Here is a 21,324-nt window from a genome sequence, read left to right on the forward strand (position 1 = left end):
ACGGTGTGTGGCATAATGTGTCACAGACATTACGGTGTGTGGCATAATGTGTCGGGGGCATTACAGTGTGTGCATATTGTGTCGTGCATTATTGTGTGCGGCATAATGTCTAAGGGCCATTGCAGTATGTGGCATAATGTATACTGGGCATTACTATAAGGAGGAAAAATGACAAATAATGTAAGGGGCATGAATCAGGATTATTTTTCTTTCCTGTGGTGGCCAACGTATGGGCGTGCAGGTTGCAAAACTGGGGTATAAGGTAGTCTTTCCCTGCAATGCCACGCCCCTTTATGTGAAACCACGCCCACTCCAACAAAACCACGCCCCTTTTTTGACGCGCGCGCCTTAGGCGCGCGCATATTTATCCCTTTCTTGCTCCCAATTATGGAGCATGAAGGGGGGGGGGGGGGGGCGCCGAAGAATTTTTTGGCTTGGGGGAGAAAAATTTCTAGTTACGCCACTGGATTGGACATATCCAGTGTGATGCGGCTGTAGATGATTTTTGCTGTTTCTAACTTCTACATCAATGAATAAGTTTCAAAATAGAATGCATCAAGAGAACGGTGTTGGTAGTATAAAACTACCTACAGCACCTGGTATTCCCAGGTGGTCTCACATCCAAGAACAAACCAGGCCTAAGATCAGGTGATATTGGGCATATACAGTGTGGTGTGGCTGTAGATGAGCTTAGTGGTTTCTGTTAGAGTTCTTCTACTTCTAACTACTCGTACATAAATGAATAAGCGGACGATTTATTAAACCTGGTGAAATGATAATTTGCATGGTGATAAAGTACCAGCCAATCAACTCCTAATTGCCATGTCACAGGCTGGGTTTGAAAAATGACAGTTAGGAGCTGACTGGCTGGTACTTTATCACCTTGCACTTTATCAGTTCACCAGGCTTAATAGATCTGCCCCAATGTTTCAAAATGGAATGCATCAAGAGAACGGTGTTGGTATTGTAAAAATACACACAGCTCCTGGTATTTCCTGGTGGTCTCCCATCCAAGTACTAAAACCAGGACCAACACTGCTCAGCTTCCATGATCAGGAGAGATTGGGCAAATCCAGTGTGCTGTGGCTGTAGATGAGCTCGTGGTTTCTGTTAGAGCTCTTCTACTTCTAACTTCTGGTACATAAAAGAATATGTGTAAAAATTAAATGTACAGTACCAAGAAAAGGGTGTCGATAGTTTAAAAACACCTAAAGAATCTGATAATACATGGATGGGAGACTGCTTGGTAGTAACAAAGTCCAATACTGCTTTGCTTCAAAGATCAAATGAGATTGGGCATATCCAGTGTGGTGTGGCTTTAGATAAGCTTTGTGGTTTCTGTTAGAGCTCTTCTACTTCTAACTACTGGTACATTAATGAACATGTATAAGGTTGTAGTTTATCCAATATCCCTTTACTACCTTACCTCCCCCCCCCCTCCCCTCCCCTCCCCTCCCCTCCTTATAGCTTCCTTTGTTCTCTCCTCCTCGTGTGTGCGTTATTTGTTTTCTCATACGTCCTAGAGGATGCTGGGATCACATTAAGAACCATGGGGTATAGACGGGATCCGCAGGAGACATGGGCACTTTAAGACTTTCAAAGGGTGTGAACTGTCTCCTCCCTCTATGCCCCTCCTCCAGACTCCAGTTTTAGAATTGTGCCCAGTGAGACTGGATGCACTACAGGGGAGCTCTACTGAGTTTCTCTGAAAAGACTTATGTTAGTTTTTCTTATTTTCAGGGAGGCTGCTGGCAACAGTCTCCCTGCTTCGTGGAACTTAGGGGAGAGAAGTATGACCAACTTCTAGTGAGTTCAATGGCTCTGCTTCTGGCTGACAGGACACCATTAGCTCCTGAGGGTGCTGATCGCTGGGTACGCCTAGATGCCCACTCCCGTAGCCTGCCATCACCCCCTTACAGAGCCAGAAGTCAGAAGACAGGCGAGTAGCAGAAGAACAGAAGACTTCTTCTCCAGTGACGGCATTCTGAGGTACCACGCAGCGAGCGGAATGCTGTGCGCCATGCTTCCACACAAACACAGGCACTGCAGGGTGCAGGGCATGTGGGTGGGTGGGGGGGGGCACCGTGGGCAGCATAAATTCCTCACAAAAGGCTGGCAAAAGTGGACATTAGTGCCTGGGCACTGTCCTTACCCCGCCAGCGTAATTAATTATTTGTTTCTGAGCGGGACAGAAGCGTGCCATTACAGCGGCGGGGCTTCTTCCTCACCTCACCAGCACATCTATAGAGCGTTACAAGTCTATCACTATAGAGTTTATTATTTCCCAGACTGTGTACTTTTGGCGCTGGGTTGTGAGCTGAAAAATCCTCTCTGTCCCTCTGACAGATTTACTGTAGGTCTATCCCCCATAAGCCGATGTGTCTGTGGGTACTTGGTACATGTGTGTCAACATGTCGGTGGCTGAATGTTTTTCCCAAGAGGAAACTATATTAGGAATGCAGACATATGATGGTGGCCCTGTTGGCACCACCAATAACTGACTGGGTGAAAGTTTCAATAATATCAGAGTGAGGTTGGATAAATCTGTGTCCCAGACACAGACGTAGAGAATAGATGTGATGTTCATGGCTATGCTTCTTTTCCCTCAGGCCCGCAAAAATGTTACTACACACTGATACTGACTCGGATACTGATTCCTATGTCGACCATAATATTTCCTGATTAGATCCAATATTGGCAAGGAGCATTCAGTACATGATTGTGGATATTAAGGACATATTAACATCACTGAGGACCCTGCTGTTCCTGACAAAGGGGTCTATATGTATGTATATATAGATATATAATGAAAGCTGATGTAACGTTCCTCCATCTCTGTTTGAGAAAGTCTGATCCAGCTCGACAAGATGGTTTCAAATCCCCAAAAGGTTTCCGATTGTTTATTCATTTCCTGCTGCGGACAGAATAAAGTGGGAGTCACCCCCTGTTCTGCACGGGGCCCTGTCACAAATCCAGCGGATCATATGCAGGAAGCTACATTATTTCTAGTTATGTAACCACGGGTACATTACTTAGACCTGCCATTACATGCGCATGGGTGAGTAGTAGTATTCAAGAATTGGTCGAATACCTTGTCTTCCGATATAGATATCTTGGAGAGATGGGATACTCCTTACGTTGGATCATATCAAGGACACTGCAGCATACTTACGACTGCAAGGGATATAGGACTCTTGAGTTCACGGGCCAATTTCATGGCAGTCTCGGATAGGAGGGCATTGTGGATTCACCAAGGGAATGCTGATGCTGACTCCAAGAAGAAAGGGAGTCTCTTCCCTATGAAGGTGAAGCCTTGTTTGGCAACGGCCTAGTTAATTTGATCTCGGCAGCTCCCGCAGGTAAGTCAACCTTCTTGCCCTATGTTCCCTCTCAACGGATGAAGACGCATCATTGTCTAACGCAGTCATTTTGTCCCAATAGATATGCAAGAAGTTAAGATTCCCCTTTCTTTGCAGGTAGAGGAAGGAGAAGAGGGAAGAGGTCTGTAGCCTCTTCAAGATCGCAGGAGCAGAGATCGTCCTCTGCTTCTGCCAAATCCACTGCATGACGCTGGGGCTCTCTTGCAGGAGCCCACACCAGTGGGGGCACGTCTAAAACACTTCAGTCAGTTCTGGATTAATTTGGACCTGGACTCGTGGGTTTTACAAATAGTGTCACAAGGGTACAAACTGGGGTTTCAAGACGTTCCCCCTCACCGATTGTTCAAATCGGCCTTAGTCAGCAGGGAGAAGGTTTTTATTCAAGCCTCTTCGTGCTCCCGAAGCCGGACGGCTCAGTCAGACCAATCTTAAATCTGAAATCCCTCAATTTCTACCTAAAGAAATTCAATTTCAAGATGGAATCTCTCAGGGTAGGGATCTCCAGTCCGGAGGAAGGAGATTTCATGGTTTTGGTAGACATAAGGATGCCTAATTACATGTTCCCGTTTAGCCACTGCATCAAGCTACCTGAGGTTTGCAATTCAGGATTGTCATTACCAATTTCAGACGTTGCCGTTTGGTCTGTCCACGGCTCCGAGGATTTTCACCAGGGTGATGGTGGAAATGATGGTTCTCCTTCGCAAGCAAGGAGTCACAATTATGCCGTACTTGGATGATCTCCTGATAAAGGCGAGATCCAGGGACCAGTTGGTGCAAAACATCTACTCTCCCTGACAGTTCTTCAACAACATGGTTGGCTCCTAAACTTGCCAAAATCGCAGTTGGTCCCAATGACGCGGTTGTTGTTTCTGGGAGTAATACTGGACACAGAAGAGGCTTTCTTCCAGTGGAAAGGCTATGGAGTTCCAGAGTCTGGTCAAACAAATTCTGAAACCAGCAAGAGTGTTAATCCATCAATGCATTCTGTTGCTGGGGAAGATGGTTGCGGCCTACGAGGCCATTCAGTTTGGCAGGTTCCATGCCAGAGTGTTCCAGTGGGACCTGTTGGACAAGTGGTCCGGATCCCACCTACACATGCACCGGAGGATAATCCTGTCTTCCAAGACCAGAATCTTACTCCATTGGTGGCTGCACAGTTCTCACCTCCTAGAGGGGCGATGGTTCGGGATCCAGGACTGGATCCTAGGGACCATGGATGCAACCCTCCGAGGCTGGGGAGCAGTCACACAGGGGGAAAACATCCAAGGAAGATGGTCAAGTCAGGAAAGTTTTCTCCACATAAATGTTCTGGAGTTAAGGGCCATTTAATAACTGCAGACACAGTACGCACTGGGACGGGTGCCCAGCATCCTCTACGGACTAAGAGAAAAGGATTTACCGGTAGGTATTAAAATCCTATTTTCTCTAACGTCCTAGAGGATGCTGGGGACTCCGTAAGGACCATGGGGATAGATAGGCTCCGCAGGAGACATGGGCACTTTAAGAAAGACTTTAGTTCTGGGTGTGCACTGGCTCCTCCCTCTATGCCCCTCCTCCAGACCTCAGTTTGATACTGTGCCCAGTGGAGACTGGGTGCTTTTCAGGAGCTCTCCTGAGCTTTCTGACAGAAAGTATTTTGTTAGGTTTTTAATTTTCAGGGAGCACTGCTGGCAACAGACTCCCTCATCGAGGGACTGAGGGGAGAGAAGCAGCCCTACTCTCTGAGTTGCAAGGTCCTGCTTCTTAGGCTACTGGACACCATTAGCTCCAGAGGGATTGGTACGCAGGATCTCACCCTCGCCGTCCGTCCCAGAGCCGCGCCTCCGTCCCCCTTGCAGAGCCGGAAGATAGAAGCCGGGTGAGTATGAGAAGAAAAGAAGACTTCAGAGGCGGCAGAAGACTTCATGATCTTCACTGAAGTAACGCACAGCACTGCAGCTGTGCGCCATTGCTCCCATACACCTCACACACTCCGGTCACTGTAAGGGTGCAGGGCGCAGGGGGGGGCACCCTGGGCAGCAATATAAACCTCTTTTTGGCAAAAATATAACACATATACAGCGGGGCACTGTATATATGTATGAGCCCCCGCCAATTTTACAGTTTAAGCGGGACAGAAGCCTGCCGCCGAGGGTGCGGGGCTTCTCCCTCAGCACTCACCAGCGCCATTTTTTCTTCACAGCACCGCTGAGAGGAAGCTCCCCGGACTCTCCCCTGCTTATACCACGGTAGACAAGAGAGTTGAAAAGAGGGGGGGGGCACATAATTTGGCGCAAATTACATGCTGCAGTACTACTGGGCAAACATTAAGTTACTGTGTATTCCTGGGTTATAGCGCTGGGGGGTGTGCTGGCATACTCTCTCTCTGTCTCTCCAAAGGGCCTTGTGGGGAAACTGTCTTCAGAAAAAGCATTCCCTGTGTGTGTGGTGTGTCGGTACACGTGTGTCGACATGTCTGAGGAAGAAGGCTATATTAGAGAGGAGCAGGAGCAAATGAATGTGGTGTCTCCGCCGACAGCTGATTGGATGGATATGTGGAATGTTTTAAATGCTAGTGTAAACTCATTGCACAAAAGATTAGACAAGGCTGAAGCTTTGGGACAGTCAGGGTCTCAACCCATGCCTGATCCTATGTTGCAGGGACTGTCAGGGTCTCATAAGCGCCCACTATCCCAGATTGTTGACACAGATACAGACACGGATTCTGACTCCAGTGTCGATTACGATGATGCAAAGTTACAGCCAAAATTGGCAAAATCCATTCGATATATGATTATGGCAATAAAAGATGTTTTGCACATCAGAGAGGAACCCCCTGTCCCTGACAAGAGGGTACATATGTACAAGGTGAAAAAGCCTGAGGTAACCTTTGAGGGGGTCACACGAGCTGAACGAGTTATGTGAAAAAGCTTGGGAATCTCCAGATAAAAGACTGCAGATTTCCAAAAGGATTCTTATGGCGTATCCTTTCCCATCAATGGATAGGTTACGATGGGAATCCTCCCCTAGGGTGGACAAAGCATTAACACGCTTATCCAAGAAGGTAGCCCTCCCGTCCCAGTATACGGCTACCCTCAAAGAGTCTGCTGACCGCAAACAGGAGATTACCCTGAAGTCCATTTATACACATTCAGGTACCTTACTCAGACCGACAATTGCGTCGGCCTGGGTGTGTAGTGCTGTAGCGGCATGGACGGATACCTTATCTGAGGGGATGGATACCCTAGATAAGGATACTATTTTATTGACCCTGGGGCATATAAGAGATGCTGTCCTATATATGTGTGTATGCAAACTACAGGTGGTGCTGCAGGGCTCACACCCTTTTACTTGTCTTGTAGAGCAACTCTGGAGCTGTTTCTGGGTCCAGCTGCTGCAAGAAATCAGCTTGAATGCTTCAGGGGCTGGGGCATGGCCAACATGAGCCCACACTGATGGGGGGTGGGGGTGTATAAAGCGATTTAGGGGTCATCCAAGCGCAACCCCACAAAGGCCGCCATGCCCTGCGTGACCCTTTTCTCTTTTCATATGCAGACGAGGGTTGCAGCCAACTATGCCCACTGCTTGGATGACATCACTATATGCAAATCCATCTGCTGCAGGCCTTCCCCCAGGAATTCTTGCAGTAGTTGTTGCATTTGGTTTGTTGTTTGGGGGTGCTCCAGTATTAGGCAGCCTTCTGCCCTCCCACATTCGTCTGAAAATGTGTTCTCCCTGCAGTTGTTGTTCCCAGATGAGAGTTCCCTTGTGCTTCCTCAGTTGAATCTCCTTAACTTGACAGGGGTGTGCCCGAGCAGCCGCCCTCCACAGCCCTATCCCAACACATACTTATCTTGCATATGAGATCTCTTGATCATGAAGATAGTTCTCACAGGGTGAGTTTCATCCATTACATTTTAAAGTAGGAATGTACAAATTACATATTCAAATTACATATATGTGCTGGATTCAAATGTTTTCCCCCCTTCCTTTCTCAATTGTGCCCATCAGCAGCTATTCTAATGTTGCTGCCAATGGGTGTGACGCATTCATTTCTTCTGTGGGGTACACTGGACTCCACAAGGATTCACATTGTATGTACACCAGAGTAGGATCTTGATCTGAGGCACCCACAGGCTCAAAGCTTTTGACTGTTCCCAAGATGCTCAGCGCCCCCTCCTCTATAACCTCGCTTCCATGAACAGGGAGCTCAGTTTGTAGTTGGTGCCTTCAGTAGCAGGCCACTTAACAGGGGGCTGCCTCAGGCAGCCTATTCTTAGCTATTAATTTTGGCAAGAAAATAATAACTTTTTTTATAAGAATCTACAAGGGCTGCAGCAGGCTAGGTCTAATAGACCTCTTTACTGCAGCTCCATCACTCCCAGTGGCGCAGTATACTCCCGTGCCCCGGTTGCTGGGTCACTGCAGCGGAGGCTCCGGTTTCTTCCTAAGGTCAGTCACACACACACCGCCCTCCGGGATCACGAGGCCGCTGATGGGGGCGGGCCGTGTGCGCACTGGCGTGGACACTGATTACTGGGCAGTCGCTCCACTAGCCACCAGGGACAGTTAAGGAGCACAGCTCTGGGGTTTTTTCTCCTATATTAACCCCATTTTGTACTACCCGCAGTGCATTGTGATAGGTAATGGGGCCTGATTCAGGTTGGATCGCAATCCAACTGCAAAAACTGCTAAGAGCATACGCATCCGCCTGCATTTTCTGCGGCACCCCGCAGATAATGCGATCACCTCTGCCTGTGAATCGGTGAAGGGGGGGGGGGGAGGGGGGTCAACAACACTCCATTTCCAAGTCGGAGATGGAGCGGTGCGGGGGCACGGTTTCAAAATGGGGTCGGCAACGGAGAAACAGGAGGCGTGGTCAGAGCAGCTGCATGACATCACATGGGCCGGACTCTGCCAGTGGAGCCCCAGCGTCATGAGGTAGATTTTGTAGAGGCCGGGGAGGACTTCTGTTCCTGGGAACTAGCTGTGTTGTGCAGCTTTATTCCTCTGCCCCTACCTCTGGCAAGAAAGGACGCACCTCGCACTTTCTTGTTTCTTTGTGACCGAAAGGACTGCATTTGATAATGCGGAGCTTTCTTATGCTGTGAGGGAACATAAGGTAAAAAATTTGATTTTCCAACTGTAGCTGTGCGTGTTAATGCTTTGTCCATCCTACGGGAGGATTTCCATCGTAACCTATCCGTTGATGGAAAAGGATACGCCATAAGAATCCTTTTGGAAATCTGCAGTCTTTTATCTGGAGATTCCCAAGCTTTTTCACATAACTCGTTCAGCTCGTGTGACCCCCTCAAAGGTTACCTCAGGCTTCTTTCCCTTGTACATATGTACCCTCTTGTCAGGGACAGGGGGTTCCTCTGTGATGTGCAAAACATCTTTTATTGCCATAATCATATATCGAATGGATTTTGCCAATTTTGGCTGTAACTTTGCATCATCGTAATCGACACTGGAGTCAGAATCCGTGTCGGTATCTGTGTCAACAATCTGGGATAGTGGGCGCTTATGAGACCCTGACAGTCCCTGCAACATAGGATCAGGCATGGGTTGAGTCCCTGACTGTCCCAAAGCTTCAGCCTTGTCTAATCTTTTGTACAATGAGTTTACACTAGCATTTAAAACATTCCACATATCCATCCAATCAGGTGTCAGCGGAGACACCACATTCATTTGCTCCCGCTCCTCTCTAATATAGCCTTCTTCCTCAGACATGTCGACACACGTGTACCGACACACCACACACACAGGGAATACTTTTTCTGAAGACAGTTTCCCCACAAGGCCCTTTGGAGAGACAGAGAGAGAGTATGCCAGCACACTCCCCAGCGCTATATAACCCAGGAATAACACAGTAACTTAATGTTTGTCCAGTAGCGCTGCTGTATGTAATTTGCGCCGAATTATGTGCCCCCCCTCTCTTTTCAACCCTCTTCTCTACCGTGGTATAAGCAGGGGAGAGTCCGGGGAGCTTCCTCTCAGCGGTGCTGAGGAGAAAAAATGGCGCTGGTGAGTGCTGAGGGAGAAGCCCCGCCCCCTCGGCGGCGGGCTTCTGTCCCGCTTAAACTGTAAAATTGGTGGGGGCTCATACATATATACAGTGCCCAGCTGTATATATGTTATATTTTTGCCAAAAAGAGGTTTATATTGCTGCCCAGGGCGCCCCCCCTGCGCCCTGCACCCTTACAGTGACCGGAGTATGTGAGGTGTATGGGAGCAATGGCGCACAGCTGCAGTGCTGTGCGCTACCTCAGTGAAGATCATGAACTCTGTGGAGCCCGTCTATCCCCATGGTCCTTACGGAGTCCCCAGCATCCTCTAGGACTTTAGAGAAACTAGGATTTTAATACCTACCGGTAAATCCTTTTCTCTTAGTCTGTTGAGGATGCTGGGCACCCGTCCCAGTGTGTACTGTGTCTGCAGTTATTAAATGGCCCTTAACTCCAGAACATTTATGTGGAGACAACTTTCCTGACTTGACCATCTTCCTTGGACGTTTTCCCCCTGTGTGACTGCTCCCCAGCCTCGGAGGGTTGCATCTGTGGTCCCTAGGATCCAGTCCTGGATCCCGAACCATCGCCCCTCTAGGAGGTGAGAACTGTGCAGCCACCAATGGAGTGAGATTCTGGTCTTGGAAGACAGGATTATCCTCCGGTGCATGTGTAGGTGGGATCCGGACCAATTGTCCAACAGGTCCCACTGGAACACTCTGGCATGGAACCTGCCAAACTGAATGGCCTCGTAGGCCACAACCATCTTCCCCAGCAACTGAATGCATTGATGGATTAACACTCTTGCTGGTTTCAGAATTTGTTTGACCAGACTCTGGAACTCCATAGCCTTTCCACTGGAAGAAAACCTCTTCTGTGTCCAGTATGTGTTATGATTCCAGCACTCTAGTCAGAGAAGATCTTATGGCAAGGACCGGAGCACTGGAACGGAATGCTGGGGAAGGGAGCAGGACAGGAAAATAGCCCCTGGCGCCCTAACTCTGTTGTCTCACCCGTGTTGTCAGAAATCCCCTGCGAGACTATGGTTTCTTGAGCCCTTGGCAGCCGCGTTTGAAGGGCGGATTATGTCTGCCCAACTTCGATGCCCCCCGGTCTTAATGAGAGACAAAGGGAAACCCGAGACAGGGTGATAACAAGAGGCCCTCTAACTAAACAACCAGGCCAGGGGCTAAGCAAACTCAAAACTATAATATGTGCGGAGAAACCGCCAGGAAAAAGGACAACCAAAATATCCACTTGTCCAATTCTCCTACCCGGCACCGCCGAGTACCAGAGAGGACTTGTGGAAGCGGAACCCTCCGCAAATGCTCCAAACACAAAATATAAAAGGTAAAGCGGCTGAGCCGCAACACACGGCAGAGCCGCAACTCACGAACACCACTGGATATAAAACGGTGATCAGTCAGGACTCCAGGGAACCAAACGACCTCTTGGGATGAGATGACAACTCCCGAATACCGGACTTCTGCGGACTGGAATGACCGGATACAGCAGGACTGGAAACAGACTCTCAGCAAACAAAGGCAGCATGCAGGAAGCTATTACCGGCATCTGTGAGAAGCCCTGGGAGTGTATTTAACAAGGAGTCCTCCAATCAGCTGCTAAAGGCTGATTAGAATAAATGCCGTGCAGCTGCCTTGCTGCACGGCCAGAGAACAGGTGAATATCTTAATTTCCTAAAGCCTAGCAACGGGGAACGCGGTCCACCAGTGGCGTCCCCGTTGCTAGGGTCCGTGCGGCTCAGCGCGCCTGGCGTCTAGCGTTGCTAGGGAGCCGGCGGCTGTACGTGCACGGCATCTCTAGTTGCTAGGCGCCGGGCCGCGCAGACCATCAAGCGGACCCCGGCGCCTAACAGTACCCCCCCCTTGAGGAGGGGTCAAGGAACCCCTAAAGCCAGGTTTCTGAGGAAATTCCCGAAAAAATGCCCTCTTGAGCCTCGGGGCATGAAGATCCTTATCCAGGACCCAAGACCTTTCCTCCGGACCATAGCCTTTCCAGGGAACCAGAAAATACAGCCGATCCCGGGACAATTTGGAATCGAGAACCTTCTCTACCAAGAACTCCTGTTGTCCCTGTACATCCACTGGAGATCTACCCTGAGAGATCTTCCGAGGAAATCTACTGGAAGAAACGTATTGTTTCAACAGGGAACAATGAAACGTATTTCCAATCCTGAGAGATCTTGGTAAACGTAACCGAAAGGCAACTGGGTTGACTCTTTTAATAATAAGAAATGGCCCAATAAATTTGGGTCCCAGTCTAGCTGAGGATTGTCGAAGCCTGATGTTGCGAGTCGACAACCACACCCTATCTCCCACCTTAAAAGTGCAAGGACGTCGGAGCCTGTCAGAAAATTTCTTCTCTCGAAAGGCCGCTTTTCTGAGAGCAAGGTGCACCTTTTTCCAAATGGCTCTGAGATGGGAGGTTAAGGTAAGCGAGGAGACTGAGGAATGATGAAAAAAAGAATTAGCTCTGGGGTGAAAACCAAAAACTGAAAAGAATGGAGACTCTTTAGTGGAGGAATGACAAGAATTATTGTAAGCAAATTCAGCCAACGGAAGAAACTCGGACCAATCATTCTGGAGTTTGGCTGAATACAAGCGCAAATATTGTTTCAATGATTGGTTAACTCGTTCGGTTTGCCCGTTGGATTGTGGGTGGTAACCGGATGTTAACGACAATTTCATCTTCAATGAGGCACAAAAACATTTCCAGAATTGTGCGATGAATTGTGGACCCCGATCAGAAACAATATCAGTAGGCAACCCATGAAGCCTGAATACATGGCGGAGAAACAAAACTGCCAACCCTTGGGCAGAAGGCAATCGGGGAAGAGCAATAAAATGAGCCATTTTACTAAAACGGTCCACTACCACCCATATGACTCGGAATCCGGCTGAAAGGGGAAGGTCAACCACAAAATCCATGGAAATATGAGACCACGGCCTGAGAGGAACATTTAAGGGCATAAGTTGCCCGATGGGCAAGGAACGGGGAACCTTATGCTGTGCACAAACCTGACATGAATAAACAAATTCCTTGACGTCTTTAGAAAGACCAGGCCACCATACTGAGCGAGAGACTAACTCCAATGTCTTAGAGACTCCTGGATGCCCTGAAACTTTGTTATCATGGAATTCCGTTAAAACAGTAACTCTCAAAAACTCAGGGACGTAAAGACGACCAGCAGGAGTAATTCTAGGAGCTTGGTGTTGAAGCTGTTTTAACTGGGTAAATAAATCTTGTGTGAGGCCCGCCCAGATGACCGAAGATGGAAGTATGGGGGTAACAGGATTGTTATTGTGAACCGGAAGAAAGCTATGTGACAGGGCATCAGCCTTAGTATTCTTGGAACCAGGCCTGAAAGTGATTATAAATTTGAAACGCGTAAAAAATAATGCCCAACGTGCCTGCCGGGCATTAAGCCGCTTAGCTGATTCAATCTATTGCAGGTTCTTATGGTCAGTCAATACCGAAATAGTATGTTTTGCTCCCTCCAGCCAATGCCTCCACTCCTCGAAAGCCCATTTTACCGCCAGTAACTCCCGATTACCAACGTCATAGTTGGATTCAGCGGAGGAGAATTTCCTGGACATAAAGGCACAAGGATGTAACTCCAGAGACTCCGGATCCTTTTGAGAAAGGATAGCCCCCACTCCAACCTCCGAGGCATCAACCTCCACCACAAAGGGCAATTCCGGATTAGGATGTCTGAGGACTGGAGCCGAGACAAAGGCTTGTTTCAAGGCCCGGAAGGACAACTCAGCTTCACGCGACCAGTTGGTAGGATCCGCTCCTTTCTTTGTCAGAGCTACAATGGGAGCAACCAGGTCAGAAAAAGAATGAATGAACCTCCTATAATAATTCGCAAACCCTAAAAAACGCTTAATTGCTTTTAAATTGGTGGGTTGCGCCCAACTAAGGATGGCCTGGAGTTTCTTTGGTTCCATGGAAAATCCCTGAGGGGAAATTATGTACCCTAAAAAAGATACTTCCGTGACATGAAACTCACACTTCTCCAGCTTGGCATATAAATGATTCTCACATAACTTTTGAAGAACCAGACGCACCTGGGTAACATGTTGTTCCATTGATTTAGAAAAAATCAGGATGTCGTCTAAGTAAACGACCACGAATTTCCCTAGGAAGTCACGGAGCACATCGTTAATGAGGTCTTGAAAAACTGCCGGAGCATTGGACAGGCCGAACGGCATCACCAGGTATTCGTAGTGACCCGACTGAGTACTGAAGGCCGTTTTCCACTCATCTCCAGATTTAATTCGGATGAGGTTGTACGCTCCTCTAAGGTCAATTTTAGAAAAAATCACAGCAGAACGTAACTGATCAAAGAGTACAGAAATCAACGGCAAAGGATAGGTGTTTTTAACTGAGATCTTATTCAGGGCTCTAAAATCAATGCAAGGTCTAAGCGAGCCATCCTTTTTCTCCACAAAGAAGAAGCCTGCACTTAAAGGAGATTTTGATGGTCTAATAAATCCTTTCTCAAGGCTCTCCTTTACATAATCATTCATAGCCGCAGTTTCTGGCCCGGATAATGCATATAATCTTCCCTTTGGCAATGCGGCACCAGGAATTAACTCAATAGCACAATCATAAGGCCGATGGGGAGGCAGAATGTCCGCATTGCCTTTGGAGAAAACATCAGCAAACTCCTGGTATTCCACCGGAATGAGTTCTGGAATGATAGCTGCTACTCTGACTGGAAACGTGATACATTCCTTATCACAAAAAGTACCCCAATGTGAAATCTCCCCCGACCGCCAATCAATGGTGGGATTATGAAAGGCCAGCCAAGGGTGACCCAGAACAACTGGAACTGCTGGGCAATGTGTAAGAAAGAACTCGATTTTCTCGGAATGTAGAGCTCCTACTGTAAGTAGTACAGGGGGTGTACGGAGAGAAATAATCCCATTAGACAGCGGACTCCCATCTAAGCCATGCATGGTGACACACCTACCCAAAGGTAACTGAGGAATGCCTAAGGCCTTAGCCCAAGTTAAATCCATAAAGTTTCCTGCAGCTCCACTGTCAACAAAAGCCGACACCAAAGAACTGAGGCTGCCAAAGGAAACTTTAACTGGGACTAAAAGGGAGTTATTCGAGGAGATAAGCTGCAGACCTAGGTGAACCCCCTCACAATTCACCTGGTCAAAGCGTTTCCCGACTTGTTCGGACAATTACGAGCAAAATGTCCCTTACCCCCACAGTACAGACAAAGACCAGAATTTTGCCTTCTGGCTCTTTCTTCAGGAGACAGCCGGGAGAGACCCATCTGCATGGTCTCCTCTACGTCTTCAGGAATGGAATATACACACGGACTTGACCTTACAGGTGCTCCTTTTTCAGCCCTCCGCTCTCTGAGACGACGATCAATCTTAATAGAAAGCTCCATGAGTTTATCGAGAGTCTCAGGAGCGGGGTACTGAAGGAGACTGTCTTTTATAGACTCTGATAAGCCGAGGCGAAACTGACTGCGCAGGGCTGGGTCATTCCAGCCACAGTCGTTCGACCAACGGCGAAACTCCGTACAATAAACCTCTGCAGGATTTCTACCCTGTCTGAGAGCGCGCAACTGACTTTCAGCGGACGCCTCTCTATCAGGGTCATCATACAAGAGCCCTAAAGACTCAAAAAAAGCGTCAATTGACAACAATGCCGGATCCTCTGCTCTTAAACCAAATGCCCAGGTCTGAGGATCCCCCTGGAGCAAAGAAATAATAAACCCGACCCGCTGAGATTCAGTACCCGAGGAAGTCGGTCTTAAACGAAAATAAAGTTTACAGGATTCTTTAAAATTAAAAAAACTCTTTTCTATCACCAGAAAAACGGTCAGGCAAATGCATCTTTGGTTCATGGACTACCCTTGGGGAAGCTCGCAAAAGATCTTCCTGCGACTTCACCCGAAGAGAAAGATCCTGAACCATCTGAGTAAGTTCTTGAATCTGGCTGACTAAGAGCTGACCAGGATTTGGCCCTAAACCTGTTGGATTCATGAGGCCGATAAACTCTCACAAAACTGAATGAGAAAAAATTAAACCCCGTTTAATTTTAAGTTTTGGTATGGCCGGTAATAATGTTATGATTCCAGCACTCTGGTCAGAGAAGATCTTATGGCAAGGACTGGAGCACTGGAACGGAATGCTGGGGAAGGGAGCAGGACAGGAAAATAGCCCCTTGCGCCCTAACTCTGTTGTCTCACCCGTGTTGTCAGAAATCCCCTGCGAGACTATGGTTTCTTGAGCCCTTGGCAGCCGCGTTTGAAGGGCGGATTATGTCTGCCCAACTTCGATGCCCCCCGGTCTTAATGAGAGACAAAGGGAAACCTGAGACAGGGTGATAACAAGAGGCCCTCTAACTAAACAACCAGGCCAGGGGCTAAGCAAACTCAAAACTATAATATGTGCGGAGAAACCGCCAGGAAAAAGGACAACCAAAATATCCACTTGTCCAATTCTCCTACCCGGCACCGCCAAGTACCAGAGAGGACTTGTGGAAGCGGAACCCTCCGCAAATGCTCCAAACACAAAATATAAAAGGTAAAGCGGCTGAGCCGCAACACACGGCAGAGCCGCAACTCACGAACACCACTGGATATAAAACGGTGATCAGTCAGGACTCCAGGGAACCAAACGACCTCTTGGGATGAGATGACAACTCCCGAATACCGGACTTCTGCGGACTGGAATGACCGGATACAGCAGGACTGGAAACAGACTCTCAGCAAACAAAGGCAGCATGCAGGAAGCTATTACCGGCGTCTGTGAGAAGCCCTGGGAGTGTATTTAACAAGGAGTCCTCCAATCAGCTGCTAAAGGCTGATTAGAATAAATGCCGTGCAGCTGCCTTGCTGCACGGCCAGAGATCAGGTGAATATCTTAATTTCCTAAAGCCTAGCAACGGGGAACGCGGTCCGCCAGTGGCGTCCCCGTTGCTAGGGTCCGTGCGGCTCAGCGCGCCCGGCGTCTAGCGTTGCTAGGGAGCCGGCGGCTGTACGTGCACGGCGTCTCTAGTTGCTAGGCGCCGGGCCGCGCAGACCATCAAGCGGACCCTGGCGCCTAACAGTATGACTCCCAAAAACAACAACCGCGTCATTGGGACCAACTGCGATTTTGGCAAGTTTAGGAGCCAACCATGTTGTTGAAGAACTGTCAGGGAGAGTGCAATGTTTTGCACCAACTGGTCCCTGGATCTCGCCTTTATCAGGAGATCATCCAAGTACGGGATAATTGTGACTCCTTGCTTGCGAAGGAGAACCATAATTTCCGCCATCACCCTGGTGAAAATCCTCGGAGCCGTGGACAGACCAAACGGCAATGTCTGAAATTGGTAATGACAATCCTGAATTGCAAACCTTAGGTAGCTTGAGGCAGTGGCTAAATGGGAACATGTAAGTAGGCATCCTTTATGTCTACCAAAACCATGAAATCTCCGTCCTCCGGACTGGAGATCACTGCCCTGAGAAATTCCATCTTGAAATTGAATTTCTTTAGGAAGAAATTGAGGGATTTCAGATTTAAGATTGGTCTGACTGAGCCGTCCGGCTTCGGGACCACGAAGAGGCTTGAATAAAAACCTTCTCCCTGCTGAATAAGGCCAATTTGAACAATCGGTGAGGGGGAACGTCTTGAAACCCCAGTTTGTACCCTTGGGACACTATTTGTAAAACCCACGAGTCCAGGTCCGAATGAATCCAGAACTGACTGAAGAGTTTTAGACGTGCCCCCACTGGTGTGGGCTCCTGCAAGAAAGCCCCAGTGTCATGCAGTGGATTTGGCAGAAGCAGAGGACAATCTCTGGTCCTGCGATCTTGAAGAGGCTACAGACCTCTTCCTTTTCCTTCCTCTACCTGCAAAGAAAGGGGAATCTAAACTTCTTGCATATCTATTGGGCCAAAATGACTGCGGTAGATAATGATGCGTCTTCATCCGTTGACAGGGAACATAGGGCAAGAAGGTTGACTTACCATTGAAATGAGGATGCATCTTGCTGCCTTTCCAATGAAGAAAGTTTAATTTAGTAATAGGTGAAAAACCATCCTTACAAAGGTGTTAATCAGAGACTTGGCTTTGTGGACAGTTTTCAGAGAACAAATTTGTTAGCATAAAAATAAAGCCAGAAAATAAAGAGCTGTTTAATCACTCAATTGGATTTTTCTGCCAGCATATTTTTTTTCTCTGCAAACCACTGCTAAATTGTGCTTCCTAGCTGTTTTTATAAAATCACTGAATCAAATCTAACTCTGATTACATCAGAGAAGGCCAGGTACCCTACACCATAACAGGGGGTTTGAAATTTTGACTTGTCTACTTAAAAATCACCAAAATCTGATAACAAGGTCAATTAGGTCCCTGGGTGGGATTGAACCACCAACCTTTTGGTTAATAGCCGTACATACTAACTGATTGCGCCACAGAGACACTTTGCAAAAGTACATACTGACAAAGGCTAATAAGCATTCATCTAAAACGTTTCCTAGAAAAACTTTAAAAAGTCAATAATCTGGAGAGTTTTTGTAAGATGTTTCTTCCATCAACCAACGAAGAAACACATTGGTACTTTCCCATGATGAGTGAGTGCTTCAGGATCTCTTGCACTTACATGTGCAGCAGAGTACAGCAATGGAAGCATGCTGGGCCCATAACCCAGAGGTAGGCAGATTGAAACTATCTTCTGCTATATGCATTTTTTTTTGTTAATTAAAGTAATCCAAAACTGGGATTGATATTTTGGCTCTTTTATTTTTACTTAAAGTACAACAACTTTTACCATTTTAATTTGTTTTAATAGTATATTGACAGTATTGTTTTCTTTCAAAAATCCACTTCATTTTCTTTACCCTATTATTAAAATGGTAATTGACAAAAACAAACTACATTGTCACCAGAAGAGCAATACAAAATGTACAAGTGATATATTAAAATCATCTTTCCAGCTTGAATTTCAATGATGCATTGGGGCAACGATTTTGTGAGAAACATCTTCACCCTTAAATAAAGATTTTCTTAATTCCTTACCTGTGTGCTAATTAGATATCACCTTGTTTTCATATTAAACAGACTTCCACATGAGAAAGCAGCAAGGATGCAGTGGCGTTAATGTTTCCTGGTGTCAACTTGTATTATTTCAGTAGACATTGAAATGAGGATGCATCTTGCTGCCTTTCCAATGAAGCAAGTTTAATTTAGTAATAGGTGAAAAACCATCCTTACAAAGGTGTTAATCAGAGACTTGGCTTTGTGGACACTTTTCAGAGAACAAATTTGTTAGCATAAAAATAAAGCCAGAAAATGAAGAGCTGTTTAATCACTCAATTGGATTTTTCTGCCAGCATATTTTTTTTCTCTGCAACCCACTGCTAAATTGTGCTTCCTAGCTGTTTTTATAAAATCACTGAATCAAATCTAACTCTGATTACATCAGAGAAGGCCAGGTACCCTACACCGTAACAGGGGGTTTGAAATTTTGACTTGTCTACTTAAAGATCACCAAAATCTGATAACAAGGGAAATTAGGTCCCTGGGTGGGATTGAACCACCAACCTTATGGTTAATAGCCGTACATACTAACTGATTGCACCACAGAGACATTTTGCAAAAGTCCATACTGACAAAGGCTAATAAGCATTCATCTAAAACGTTTCCTAGAAAAACTTTAAAAAGTCAATAATCTGGAGAGTTTTTGTAAGATGTTTCTTCCATCAACCAACGAAGAAACACATTGGTACTTTCCCATGATGAGTGAGTGCTTCAGGATCTCTTGCACTTACATGTGCAGCAGAGTACTGCAATGGAAGCATGATGGGCCCATAACCCAGAGGTAGGCAGATTGAAACTATCCTCTGCTATATGCATTTTTTTTTGTTAATTAAAGTAATCCAAAACTGGGATTGATATTTTGTCTCTTTTATTTTTACTTAAAGTACAATAACTTTTACCATTTTAATTTGTTTTAATAGTATATTGACAGTATTGTTTTCTTTCAAAAATCCACTTCATTTTCTTTACCCTATTATTAAAATGGTAATTGACAAAAACAAACTACATTGTCACCAGAAGAGCAATACAAAATGTACAAGTGATATATTAAAATCATCTTTCCAGCTTGAATTTCAATGATGCATTGGGTCAACAAATTTGTGAGAAACATCTTCACCCTTAAATAAAGATTTTCTTAATTCCTTACCTGTGTGCTAATTAGATATCACCTTGTTTTCACATTAAACAGACTTCCACATGAGAAAGCAGCAAGGAAGCAGTGGCGTTAATGTTTCCTGGTGTCAACTTGTATTATTTCAGTAGACATTGAAATGAGGATGCATCTTGCTGCCTTTCCAATGAAGCAAGTTTAATTTAGTAATAGGTGAAAAACCATCCTTACAAAGGTGTTAATCAGAGACTTGGCTTTGTGGACACTTTTCAGAGAACAAATTTGTTAGCATAAAAATAAAGCCAGAAAATGAAGAGCTGTTTAATCACTCGATTGGATTTTTCTGCCAGCATATTTTTTTTCTCTGCAACCCACTGCTAAATTGTGCTTCCTAGCTGTTTTTTTTATAAAATCACTGAAACAAATCTAACTCTGATTACATCAGAGAAGGCCATGTACCCTACACCATAAGAGGGGGTTTGAAATTTTGACTTGTCTACTTAAATATCACCAAAATCTGATCACAAGTTTAATTAGGTCCCTGGGTGGGATTGAACCACCAACCTTTCGGTTAATAGCCGAACACACTAACCGATTGCGCCACAGAGACACTTTGCAAAAAGTGCCTACTGACAAAGGCTAATAAGCATACATCTAGAACGTTTCCTAGAAAAACATTAAAAAATCAATAATCTGGAGAGTTTTTGTAAGATGTTTCTTCCATCAACTAACGAATAAACACATTGGTACTTTCCCATGATGAGTGAGTGCTTCAGGATCTCTTGCACTTACATGTGCAGCAGAGTACTGCAATGGAAGCATGCTGGACCCATAACCCAGAGGTAGGCAGATTGAAACTATCCTTTGCTATATGCATTTTTTTTGTTAATTTAAGTAATCAAAACTGGGATTGATATTTTTGCTCTTTTATTTTTACTTAAAGTACAATAACTTTTACCATTTTAATTTGTTTTAATAGTATATTGACAGTATAGTTTTCTTTCAAAAATCCACTTAATTTTCTTTACCCTGTTATTAAAATGGTAATTGACAAAAAAAACTACATTGTCACCAGAAGAGCAATACAAAATGTACAAGTGATATATTAAAATCATCTTTCCAGCTTGAATTTCAATGATGCATTGGGGCAACAATTTTGTGAGAAACATCTTCACCCTTAAATAAAGATTTTCGTAATTCCTTACCTGTGTGCTAATTAGATATCACCTTGTTTTCACATTAAACAGACTTCCACATGAGAAAGCAGCAAGGATGCAGTGGCGTTAATGTTTCCTGGTGTCAACCTGTATTATTTCAGTAGACATTGAAATGAGGATGCATCTTGCTGCCTTTCCAATGAAGCAAGTTTAATTTAGTAATAGGTGAAAAACCATCCCTACAAAGGTGTTAATCAGAGACTTGGCTTTGTGGACACTTTTCAGAGAACAAATTTGTTAGCATAAAAATAAAGCAAGAAAATTAAGAGCTGTTTAATCACTCAATTGGATTTTTATGCCAGCATATTTTTTTTCTCTGCAAACCACTGCTAAATTGTGCTTCCTAGCTGTTTTTATAAAATCACTGAATCAAATCTAACTCTGATTACATCAGAGAAGGCCAGGTACCCTACACAATAAGAGGGGTTTTGAAATTTTGACTTGTCTACTTAAATATCACCAAAATCTGATAACAAGGTCAATTACGTCCCTGGGTGGGATTGAACCACCAACCTTTTGGTTAATAGCCGTACACACTAACTGATTGCGCCA

At 45.8% G+C, this 21,324-nt stretch overlaps 1 non-coding gene across 1 annotated transcript; it reads right to left on the reverse strand.

The window, feature by feature from the left end:
* Positions 1–20,091: 20,091 nt before the first annotated feature.
* On the reverse strand, positions 20,092–20,165 carry TRNAN-AUU (transfer RNA asparagine (anticodon AUU)). The gene has a single exon. It is a non-coding gene; the product is annotated as a tRNA-Asn (tRNA).
* Between the last annotated feature and the right edge of the window lie 1,159 nt (positions 20,166–21,324).

This window comes from Pseudophryne corroboree, unplaced genomic scaffold, assembly GCF_028390025.1.
Source record: "Pseudophryne corroboree isolate aPseCor3 unplaced genomic scaffold, aPseCor3.hap2 scaffold_967, whole genome shotgun sequence".
In the NCBI taxonomy this organism is placed as follows: Eukaryota; Metazoa; Chordata; class Amphibia; order Anura; family Myobatrachidae; genus Pseudophryne; species Pseudophryne corroboree.